The following is an 11298-nucleotide window of genomic DNA, read 5'->3' on the forward strand; positions in this document are numbered from 1 at the left end:
AACTAATTAAAATATATGTAATCATATTTGCAAGGTTAAGAGACAACTTGCATTATTAAAATTATGGAAGGTTATAAAAGTTAGCTGACTGCATTTGGGGATAATAAAAACTAAAATATGGGAGAAAACATTGGCATTTACAAAACTGCCAGGAAGGAAAACTTGCAGATACATATTACAGGATCTTAAATCATAACTAAGGCCATTAAACCTAAGTGGTGTAAGTAACACTGTTATGAAAGAATTAAGAGGTTATCACAATAAAATACATAGAAGTGTCTATAAATAACCAAAAGTAGTTAAGATGAAACCACGTAAGGAAAATAACACCAAGGGACTGATGACCCAGTAGTTTAGTCCCTTTAAACACATAATAATCATCACCATCATCCTCAAAATAACAGCAGCCTGCTGACTTGTAAGAAATGAATAACTTTATATCATTAAAAAAGCAAGATATCTTAAAAAATTATTGCCTGGTAACAGTTGAATTTTACAGAAAATTAATGTTTCGATTCCGATAAGACTTTTGACGAGTGGATACTAATTCAGATGATTTCTGTTCTTATTTTATGCCCTGTTGTGGCAACTGACAATTGAAGTTTCTTCTTCTATATTTTTACGTGAATTTAGACATATATCATTATCAATTCACTCAATGCTCCATAGTTTAGAATCATGGTTCATTACGTTACCATTTGTCACATTAAAAATCTTTTGTTATATTCTCTTCAGATAATGTCATGATGCCCTCAAGGGCGAAACGCGTAATTTGTATGAATAAAAAAAACTATTTTTGCAACCGAGACTGCCTTTATCCCAAACAAAAAAAATCATAACCAGTTGCTGTACCAGACAGCCAGTGATGGATTGGAAGAAGTGTCAGCAACTTATCGGTTGAATCTTCGAAGAAAGTGCGCTCTCTGAACTTTAACAGTAAATCACACGACACCTCTCTTGCAGTGTCTGCCATTGGAGTTGGCTGAGCATCCGCGCGACGCTTTCGTGCTTAATAAATGAATGCGTAATAAACTGCGCTGCTCTTCTTTGCTCCTTCTCCATTTCCTGTCTGCTACGGATCCCAGACTGACGAGCAATATACAAGTATTGGTCGAACAACTCTTTTGTAAGTTATCCCCTCTGTGGGTGGGTACATTTCGTGAGGATTCTTCCAAAAAAATCTCAATTTTGCATCAGCCTTACCTGCCATAAATTTTTTGTGGTCATTACACTTTAAATTTCTCCATACGAATATTGCTAATATTTTATGGATGTACACTACAGGTCATTAAAATTGCTACACCACGAAGATGAATTGCTACAAACGCGAAATTTAACCGACAGGAAGAAGATGCTGTGATATGCAAATGATTAGCTTTTCAGAGCATTCACACAACGTTGGCGCCGGTGGCGACACCTACAACGTGCTGACATGAGGAAAGTTTCCAACCGATTTCTCATACATAAACAGCAGTTGACCGGCGTTGCCTGGTGAAACGTTGTTGTGATGCCTCGTGTAAGGAGGAGAAATGCGTACCATCACGTTTCCGACTTTGATAAAGGTCGGATTGTAGCCTATCGCGATTGCGGATTATCGTATCGCGACATTGCTGCTTGCGTTGGTCGAGATCCAATGACTGTTAGCAGAACATGGAAATCAGTGGGTTCAGGAGGGTAACACGGAACGCCGTGCTGGATCCCGACGGCCTCGTATCACTAGCAGTCGAGATGACAGGCATCTTATCCGCATGACTGTAACGGATCGTGCAGCCACGTCTCGATCCCTGAGTCAACAGATGGGGACGTTTGCAAGACAACAACCATCTGCACGAACAGTTCGACGACGTTTGCAGCAGCATGGGCTATCAGCTCGGAGACCATGGCTGCGGTTACCCTTGACGCTGCATCACAGACAGGAGCGCCTGCGATGGTGTACTCAACGACGAACCTGGATGCACGAATGCCAAAACGTCATTTTTTCGGATGAATCCAGGTTCTGTTTACAGCATCATGATGGTCGCATCCGTGTTTGGCGACATCGCGGTGAACGCACATTGGAAGCGTGTATTCGTCATCGCCATACTGGCGTATCAGCCGGCGTGATGGTATGGGGTGCCATTGATTACACGTCTCGGTCACCTCTTGTTCGCATTGACGGCACTTTGAACAGTGGACGTTACATTTCAGATGTGTTACGACCCGTGGCTCCACCCTTCATTCGATCCCTGCGAAACCCCACATTTCAGTAGGATAACGCACGACCACACGTTGTAGGTCCTGTACGGGCCTTTCTGGATACAGAAAATGTTCGACTGCTGCCCTGGCCAGCACGTTCTCCAGATCTCTCACCAATTGAAAACGTCTGGTCAATGGTGGCCGAGCAACTAGCTCGTCACAATACGTCAGTCACTACTCTTGATGAACTGTGATATCGTGTTGAAGCTGCGTGGGCAGCTGTACCTGTACACGCCATCCAAGCTCTGTTTGACTCAATGCCAAGGCGTATCAAGGCCGTTATTACGGCCAGAGGTGGTTGTTCTGGGTACTGATTTCTCAGGATCTATGCACCCAAATTGTGTGAAAATGTAATCACTTGTCAGTTCTAGTATAATATATTTGTCCAATGAGTACCCGTTAATCATCTGGATTTCTTCTTGGTGTAGCAATTTTAATGGCCAGTAGCGTTTTTGCTTCAGGTGATTCATCTGAAGTGATGTACTCATAAAATAATGGATATTTCTGCCTTTTCAAGCGATATACATTACGTTTGCTTATGTTGAGGGCCAATTCCTAATCGCTGCTGCTACAGCCGTTGTTCTGCACGTATTCCAGCATTTCGTTACAGTTTTCTAGCACTGCAGCTTCTCTGTATACAAGATGAGATCCGCGAAAAGTCTCACGGATTCCCGTGTTATTCGCTTATTTGCTAGTCATTAACATGTATTGTGGAAAGTAATGATTCTACAATATTCCCGAAGTTACTTTTAAATGTGAAGTATTCTCTCCATTGAGAGTGCCATGATGTTTCCTGTTTGCTAGAAACTCCTCACTCCAGTCACACACCTAGTCTGGTACTCGGTACGCTCGTATTTTGTCCAATAGAAAGGCAGTGAGGAGCTGTGTCGAACGCCTTCCGGAAGTTGGGGAACACAGCATCAACCTGGGCGCCAGTATTTATTGCTCTCTGGGTCTCGTGGAGGAACAGAGTGAGCTGGGTTTCACGTTATCGTTACTAATAGGGTAAGAGCTTCATGGGTGCAATTTTAATATCAAATTGATGTGCAAATTAATTAAATTAATCAATTAATTACCCCCCCCCCAATCATGCACACCAAAATCCCCATCCCAAAATTACGGCATGTGCTTTTGTCAGCTTGCACGTGAGTCCCCGTACCCGCTCCCCACCCTTCCCCCTTCCCACGTAACCTACTGTCGGGAATTTCTTTATCCCAGGGCTGTGCTGACGTCAAAACCCACCCCCACCCCCATCCTAGAATTCGCGGCAAAAACATGATGTTTCCTGTTTGCTAGAAACTCTTCACTCCAGTCACACACCTAGTCTGGTACCTCGGTACGCTCGTATTTTGTCCAATAGAAAGGCCGTGAGGAGCTGTGTCGAACGCCTTCCGGAAGTTGGGGAACACAGCATCAACCTGGGCGCCAGTATTTATTGCTCTCTGGGTCTCGTGGAGGAACAGAGTGAGCTGGGTTTCACGTTATCGTTACTAATAGGGTAAGAGCTTCATGGGTGCAATTTTAATATCAAATTGATGTGCAAATTAATTAAATTAATCAATTAATTACCCCCCCCCCCCAATCATGCACACCAAAATCCCCATCCCAAAATTACGGCATGTGCTTTTGTCAGCTTGCACGTGAGTCCCCGTACCCGCTCCCCACCCTTCCCCCTTCCCACTTAACCTACTGTCGGGAATTTCTTTATCCCAGGGCTGTGCTGACGTCAAAACCCACCCCCACCCCCATCCTAGAATTCGCGGCAAAAACATGATGTTTCCTGTTTGCTAGAAACTCTTCACTCCAGTCACACACCTAGTCTGGTACCTCGGTACGCTCGTATTTTGTCCAATAGAAAGGCAGTGAGGAGCTGTGTCGAACGCCTTCCGGAAGTTGGGGAACACAGCATCAACCTGGGCGCCAGTATTTATTGCTCTCTGGGTCTCGTGGAGGAACAGAGTGAGCTGGGTTTCACGTTATCGTTACTAATAGGGTAAGAGCTTCATGGGTGCAATTTTAATATCAAATTGATGTGCAAATTAATTAAATTAATCAATTAATTACCCCCCCCCCCAATCATGCACACCAAAATCCCCATCCCAAAATTACGGCATGTGCTTTTGTCAGCTTGCACGTGAGTCCCCGTACCCGCTCCCCACCCTTCGCCCTTCCCACGTAACCTACTGTCGGGAATTTCTTTATCCCAGGGCTGTGCTGACGTCAAAACCCACCCCCACCCCCATCCTAGAATTCGCGGCAAAAACATGATGTTTCCTGTTTGCTAGAAACTCTTCACTCCAGTCACACACCTAGTCTGGTACTCGTTACGCTCGTATTTTGTCCAATAGAAAGGCAGTGAGGAGCTGTGTCGAACGCCTTCCGGAAGTTGGGGAACATAGCATCAACCTGGGCGCCAGTATTTATTGCTCTCTGGGTCTCGTGGAGGAACAGAGTGAGCTGGGTTTCACGTTATCGTTACTAATAGGGTAAGAGCTTCATGGGTGCAATTTTAATATCAAATTGATGTGCAAATTAATTAAATTAATCAATTAATTACCCCCCCCCCCAATCATGCACACCAAAATCCCCATCCCAAAATTACGGCATGTGCTTTTGTCAGCTTGCACGTGAGTCCCCGTACCCCCTCCCCACCCTTCCCCCTTCCCACGTAACCTACTGTCGGGAATTTCTTTATCCCAGGGCTGTGCTGACGTCAAAACCCACCCCCACCCCCATCCTAGAATTCGCGGCAAATTATAAATGACGGTGCCCTTCCCTGGTTCAAATGGTCTGGGCACTATGGGACTTAACTTCTAAGGTCATCAGTCCCCTAGAACTTAGAACTACTTAAACCTACCTAACCTAAGGACATCACACACACTCATGCCCGAGGCAGGATTCGAACCTGCGACCGTAGCAGCAGCGCGGTTCCAGACTGTAGCGCCTGGAACCGCTCGGCCACAGCGGCCGACCTTTTCCTCGTCCATCTGGACGGAAAGCCTAAGTGAACCCCCCCCCCCCCCCCCACACACACACACACAAAGAAACTTCCCAGATACAGGAGAGGAAGATTAGGTCAGTGTACTTTATTTACTTTGGTTGGGAAACTGAAGTAAAGATTGGTCCTAATTACGTAAATAGTCATAAAGATGAGGTCTAATTACACAACTATACGCACAGCGTTACACAAGGAACGTCCAAAATCGCAATACAGCTCAACAGTTCATGGTACCATACAACAGATGTTATCCTGCTGGGAAAAAATTTTACAATACCACTCAAAACTAGTGGCGGACGAACTCAAACTCTACTCTTCACCTACAAGCTGGTGGCGAAAAGGCTGGGTGTAAGGTACTATCTTTATTTTTTTTGCTGGGGTTATATTCAACTGATGAGATGCTGGTTTGGACAGAGAGGAGTTTAATAAGTGTATTACCTAGAAACATACAGCTGAGGACTGTGTCTATCGCTGTTTGACGTCAAAGTTCGCTACAGACGCCTTCTCGACCAACATCTTGCAGCCCAGGTAATCAACGCCACTACACATTACCACAACTGATGAAAAATGCATCATTGTTCTAATTACACATCGAAACTGTCATGAAAAATTCAGCACTCGTAATGAATGGGACATACTGCAACAAATTGGGAAAAACCATCGTAATAAGACAGCTACAACAAAATTCGATCCCAAAAGATTGCAGAGGGGCGGTAGTTGAATGTGCATTCTCTTCGATAGGCGCTCATGAACTAATCAACTTGGAGGCAGTTTTACCCTTCTCCCCCAGCTTCCCCTTCCCTGTGTCCCTCTCCACACTGTATGTAGAGATAGAGGCCTTTTCTGTATTGCCACTGGTGGGCCACAAAGAGAGCCCTTTGGTGGTATTGATATACTGTCTCCAGTCTGAGGAAATCAGTCATCTGAGAAAATCAGTCACACACAGACAAAAAGCAAGAAGCAAACGCTTCTTGCAATCTGGAAAATATATTTCTCAATAAGGCTGAACCCCTCTGGAACGACAACAAAATTCTGGAGAAGTCTGAAGGTCGATTTTTCAAATGTCCACAGCTTGGAGAACAGGAGGCATATTACCTCCACCGCCTCTACTGACCACAACCCCAGTCGTATCTGAGAGTAGAGTCTTCCAAGCTGCGGACCCGGGGCAGGGCACATGGCTGGATTCTCAACGCCGCGGTTCTTCGCTAACGCTAAAGGGAATCTAGCGGCATTGCCCCCCCCCCCACCCTTCTGGTCGGGCACAGATGCCTAGATCGACCACCCACCCACCCACACACACACACACACACACTGAATCGTCTCCACATCGCTACCACAAGCGATCCCCGACCTGCGATGGAGAACACTGAAACGTCCCCTTAGAAAAATTAATGAATTACAGTGCTGATAAACCTCTACGTTATTTGATTTTCAAACAGCTGAGCAAAACTGAACGTACTCAGACATTACTCTGTTTACTTATTCTGATCAACACTGAACCGACGCACAATATTCTTAGCGCAACATAATCTGACTTTCAAAAATCCCTACAAAAGAATTGCCCTGACTAGCAATAACCTATACCTTTCATGAATCACTTACCTTACAAAAATCTTCGTTACTCGAACTACTGCAATACAGAGAGCGCCAATACTGCCAACTAAATAAAAGATTCTAACTACTGAAAGCACTAACTACTGATAGGCATAGTTAGAAAATGAAAGATTTTGATAGAGAACAAACAATGTATTTACCTCAATAGTGTTCAAAAGTCATAATATACATACATCAGTTCATAACATCCAGTCTCACAAATTTAGTCTGTGATGGACACACGTCCAGATCATCCGCTCTCAAAACCCCGCCATCTCACTCCCCATACCCACCATTGCTGGCGGCTCACCTCCAACTGCGCAACGCTACGCGCTGTTCAATTCCAACTGCCCAACACTACAATGGCGAATATTACAACAATGCCAACCAGCCACAGACTGCACACAGCACAGTCAGTGATTTTCATACAGAGCGCTACGTGGTGTTACCAACATAAAAACCTAAACAGCCTACTTACAACTTCTATTAAATGTCAACGCACCTTCAAAATGCGCCGCCTCCGATTAAATGTTGTTGTTGTTGTTGTGGTCTTCAGTCCTGAGACTGGTTTGATGCAGCTCTCCATGCTACTCTATCCTGTGCATGCTTCTTCATCTCCCAGTACCTACTGCAGCCAACATCCTTCTGAATCTGCTTATTGTATTCATCTCTTGGTCTCCCTCTACGATTTTTACCCTCCACGCTGCCCTCCAATACTAAACTGGTGATCCCTCGATGTCTCAGAACATGTCCTACCAACCGATCCCTTCTTCTAGTCAAGTTGTGCCACAAGCTCCTCTTCTCCCCAATTCTATTCAGTACCTCCTCATTAGTTATGTGATCTACCCATCTAATCTTCAGCATTCTTCTGTAGCACCACATTTCGAAAGCTTCTATTCTCTTCTTGTCTAAACTATTTATCGTCCATGTTTCACTTCCATACATGGCTACACTCCATACAAATACTTTCAGAAACGACTTCCTGACATTTAAATCTATACTCGATGTTAACAAAATTTTCTTCTTCAGAAACGCTTTCCTTGCCATTGCCAGTCTACATTTTATATCCTCTCTACTTCGACCATCATCAGTTATTTTGCTCCCCAAATAGCAAAACTCCTTTACTACTTTCAGTGTCTCATTTCCTAATCTAATTCCCTCAGCATCACCCGACTTAATTCGACTACATTCCATTATCCTCGTTTTGCTTTTGTTTATGTTCATCTTATACCCTCTTTTCAAGATACTCTCCAATCCGTTCAACTGCTCTTCCAAGTCCTTTGCTGTCTCTGACAGAATTACAATGTCATCGGCGAACCTCAAAGTTTTGTTTCCTTTATTGCTTGCTCAATATACAGATTGAATAGCATCGGGGATAGGCTACAACCCTGTCTCACTCCCTTCCCAACTACTGCTTCCCTTTCATACCCCTCGACTCTTATTACTGCCATCTGGTTTCTGTATAAATTGTAAATAGCCTTTCGCTCCCTGTATTTTACCCCGCCACCTTTAGAATTTGAAAGAGAGTATTCCAGTCAACATTGTCAAAAGCTTTCTCCAAGTCTACAAATGCTAGAAACGTAGGTTTGCCTTTCCTTACTCTATTTTCTAAGATAAGTCGTAGGGTCAGTATTGCCTCACGTGTTCCAACATTTCCACGGAATCCAAACTGATCTTCCCCGAGGTCAGCTTCTACCAGTTTTTCCATTCGTCTGTAAATAATTCGCGTTAGTATTTTACAGCTGTGACTTATTAAACTGATTGTTCGGTAATTTTCACATCTGTCAACGCCTGCTTTCTTTGGGATTGGAATTATTATATTCTTCTTGAAGTCTGAGGGTATTTCGCCTGTCCCATACATCTTGCTCACCAGATGGTAGAGTTTTGTCAGGACTGGCTCTGCCAAGACTGTAAGTAGTTCTAATGGAATGTTGTCTACTCTGGGGACCTTGTTTCGACTCAGGTCTTTCAGTGCTCTGTCAAACTCTTCACGCAGTATCCCATCTCCCATTTCATCCTCATCTACATCCTCTTCCATTTCCATAATATTGTCCTCAAGTACATCGCCCTTGTATAAAACCTCTATATACTCCTTCCACCTTTCTGCTTTCCCTTCTTTGCTTAGAACTGGGTTTCCATCAGAGCTCTTGATATTCATGCAAGTGGTTCTCCTTTCTCCAAAGGTTTCTTTAATTTTCCTGTAGGCAGTATCTATCTCACCTCTCGTGAGATAAGCCTCTACATCCTTACATTTGTCCTCTAGCCATCCCTGCTTAGCCATTTTGCACTTCCTGTCGATATCATTTTTGAAACGTTTGTATTCCTTTTTGCCTGCTTCATTTACTGCATTTTTATATTTTCTCCTTTCATCAATTAAATTCAATATTTCTTCTGTTACCCAAGGGTTTCTACTAGCCCTCGTCGTTTTACCCATTTGATCCTCTGCTGCCTTCACTATTTCATCCCCCCAAGCTACCCATTCTTCTTCTACTGTATTTATTTCCCCAATTCCTGTCAATTTTTCCCTTATGCTCTCCCTGAAACTCTGTACAACCTCTGGTTCTTTCAGTTTATCCAGGTCCCATCTCCTTAAATTCCCACTTTTTTGCAGTTTCTTCAGTTTTAATCTACAGTTCATAACCAATAGATTGTGGTCAGAGTCCACATCTGCCCCTGGAAATGTCTTACAATTTAAAACCTGGTTCCTAAATCTATGTCTTACCATTATATAATCTATCTGATACATTTTAGTATCTCCAGGGTTCTTCCATGTATACAACCTTCTTTCATGATTCTTGAACCAAGTGTTAGCTATGATTAAGTTATGCTCTGCGCAAAATTCTACCAGGCGGCTTCCTCTTTCATTTCTTATCCCCAATCCTTATTCACCTACTATGTTTCTTTCCCTCCCTTTTCCTACTCTCGAATTCCAGTCACCCATGACTATTAAATTTTCGTCTCCCTTCACTACCTGAATAATTTCTTTTATCTCATCATACATTTCATCAATTTCTTCGTCATCTGCAGAGCTAGTTGGCATATAAACTTGTACTACGGTAGTAGGCGTGGGCTTCGTGTCTATCTTGGCCACAATAATGCGTTCACTATGCTGTTTGTAGTAGCTTACCCGTACTCCTATTTTTTTATTCATTATTAAACCTACTCCTGCATTACCCCTATTTGATTTTGTATTTATAACCCTGTATTCACCTGACCAAAAGTCTTGTTCCTCCTGCCACCGAACTTCACTAATTCCCACTATATCTAACTTTAACCTATCCATTTCCCTTTTTAAATTTTCTAACCTACCTGCCCGATTAAGGGATCTGACATTCCACGCTCCGATCCGTAGAACGCCAGTTTTCTTTCTCCTGATAACGACGTCATCTTGAGTAGTCCCCGCCCGGAGATCCGAATGGGGGACTATTTTACCTCCGGAATATTTTACCCAAGAGGACGCCATCATCATTTAATCATACAGTAAAGCTGCATGCCCTCGGGAAAAATTACGGCTGTAGTTTCCCCTTGCTTTCAGCCGTTCGCAGTACCAGAACAGCAAGGCCATTTTGGTTAATGTTACAAGGCCAGATCAGTCAATCATCCAGACTGTTGCCCCTGCAACTACTGAAAAGGCTGCTGCCCATCTTCAGGAACCACACGTTTGTCTGGCCTCTCAACAGATACCCCTCCGTTGTGGTTGCACCTACGGTACGGCTGTCTGTATCATTGAGGCACGCAAGCCTCCCCACCAACGGCAAGGTCAGGGGGGGTCCAATTACATAGGTCACGGTATATACGCCCACCCTTCGTAAAATTGGGTAAAGAAACTTCCACTATTTTGCTGCGAAAATTACTGATCACCGCAGAATTCCTCTTTATTTGGAAATTGTCATAGGAGTAAAGCAAAAGCGAGAATTTAAACTCTAAAGAAAAAACATTTATGTTAAACAATTTTTTTCAACTTGATGGACAAATTACACGACCTGAGAGCGTCTCTCGAGTTCAAATCAGTCTCTGTAAATAAACTGTCAGACATGTCTGAATTACAGACATTTCAGACACGTAAAATAGCATTAGAGAATACTATCTTTCAACCCTTTAGCTCATATGTCGGGAAAAACACATCATTTTACGTTCAATAACAACATGCTATAATTCAAGATTACGTTGCTGCTTTGTACACTATGGCAATCCCGTATTGTCAGTGTGATACTATGTCACACTCGCATTTACGAAAAAAATCGTGAGAGCCTGTCTTGTAACAGAATTGCCTGTAAGATTTTACCGCGTCTCTCTCTCTCTGCCATTACATCAGAACCAATCACAGTCTGTAAGCTCACATTTGATATTTTTGCTCCTTAACTCACCTCTACCGACATGTCTGTAAATTTTCTATCATAAAGCAGATTCTTGCGCTCTAGTTTTGTAAGTAATTTTGTTATCACAGCCTGTTTCACGCAATCTACTTACAT

The sequence above is a fragment of the Schistocerca nitens genome, chromosome 1 (assembly GCF_023898315.1).
Source record: "Schistocerca nitens isolate TAMUIC-IGC-003100 chromosome 1, iqSchNite1.1, whole genome shotgun sequence".
Lineage (NCBI taxonomy): Eukaryota > Metazoa > Arthropoda > Insecta > Orthoptera > Acrididae > Schistocerca > Schistocerca nitens.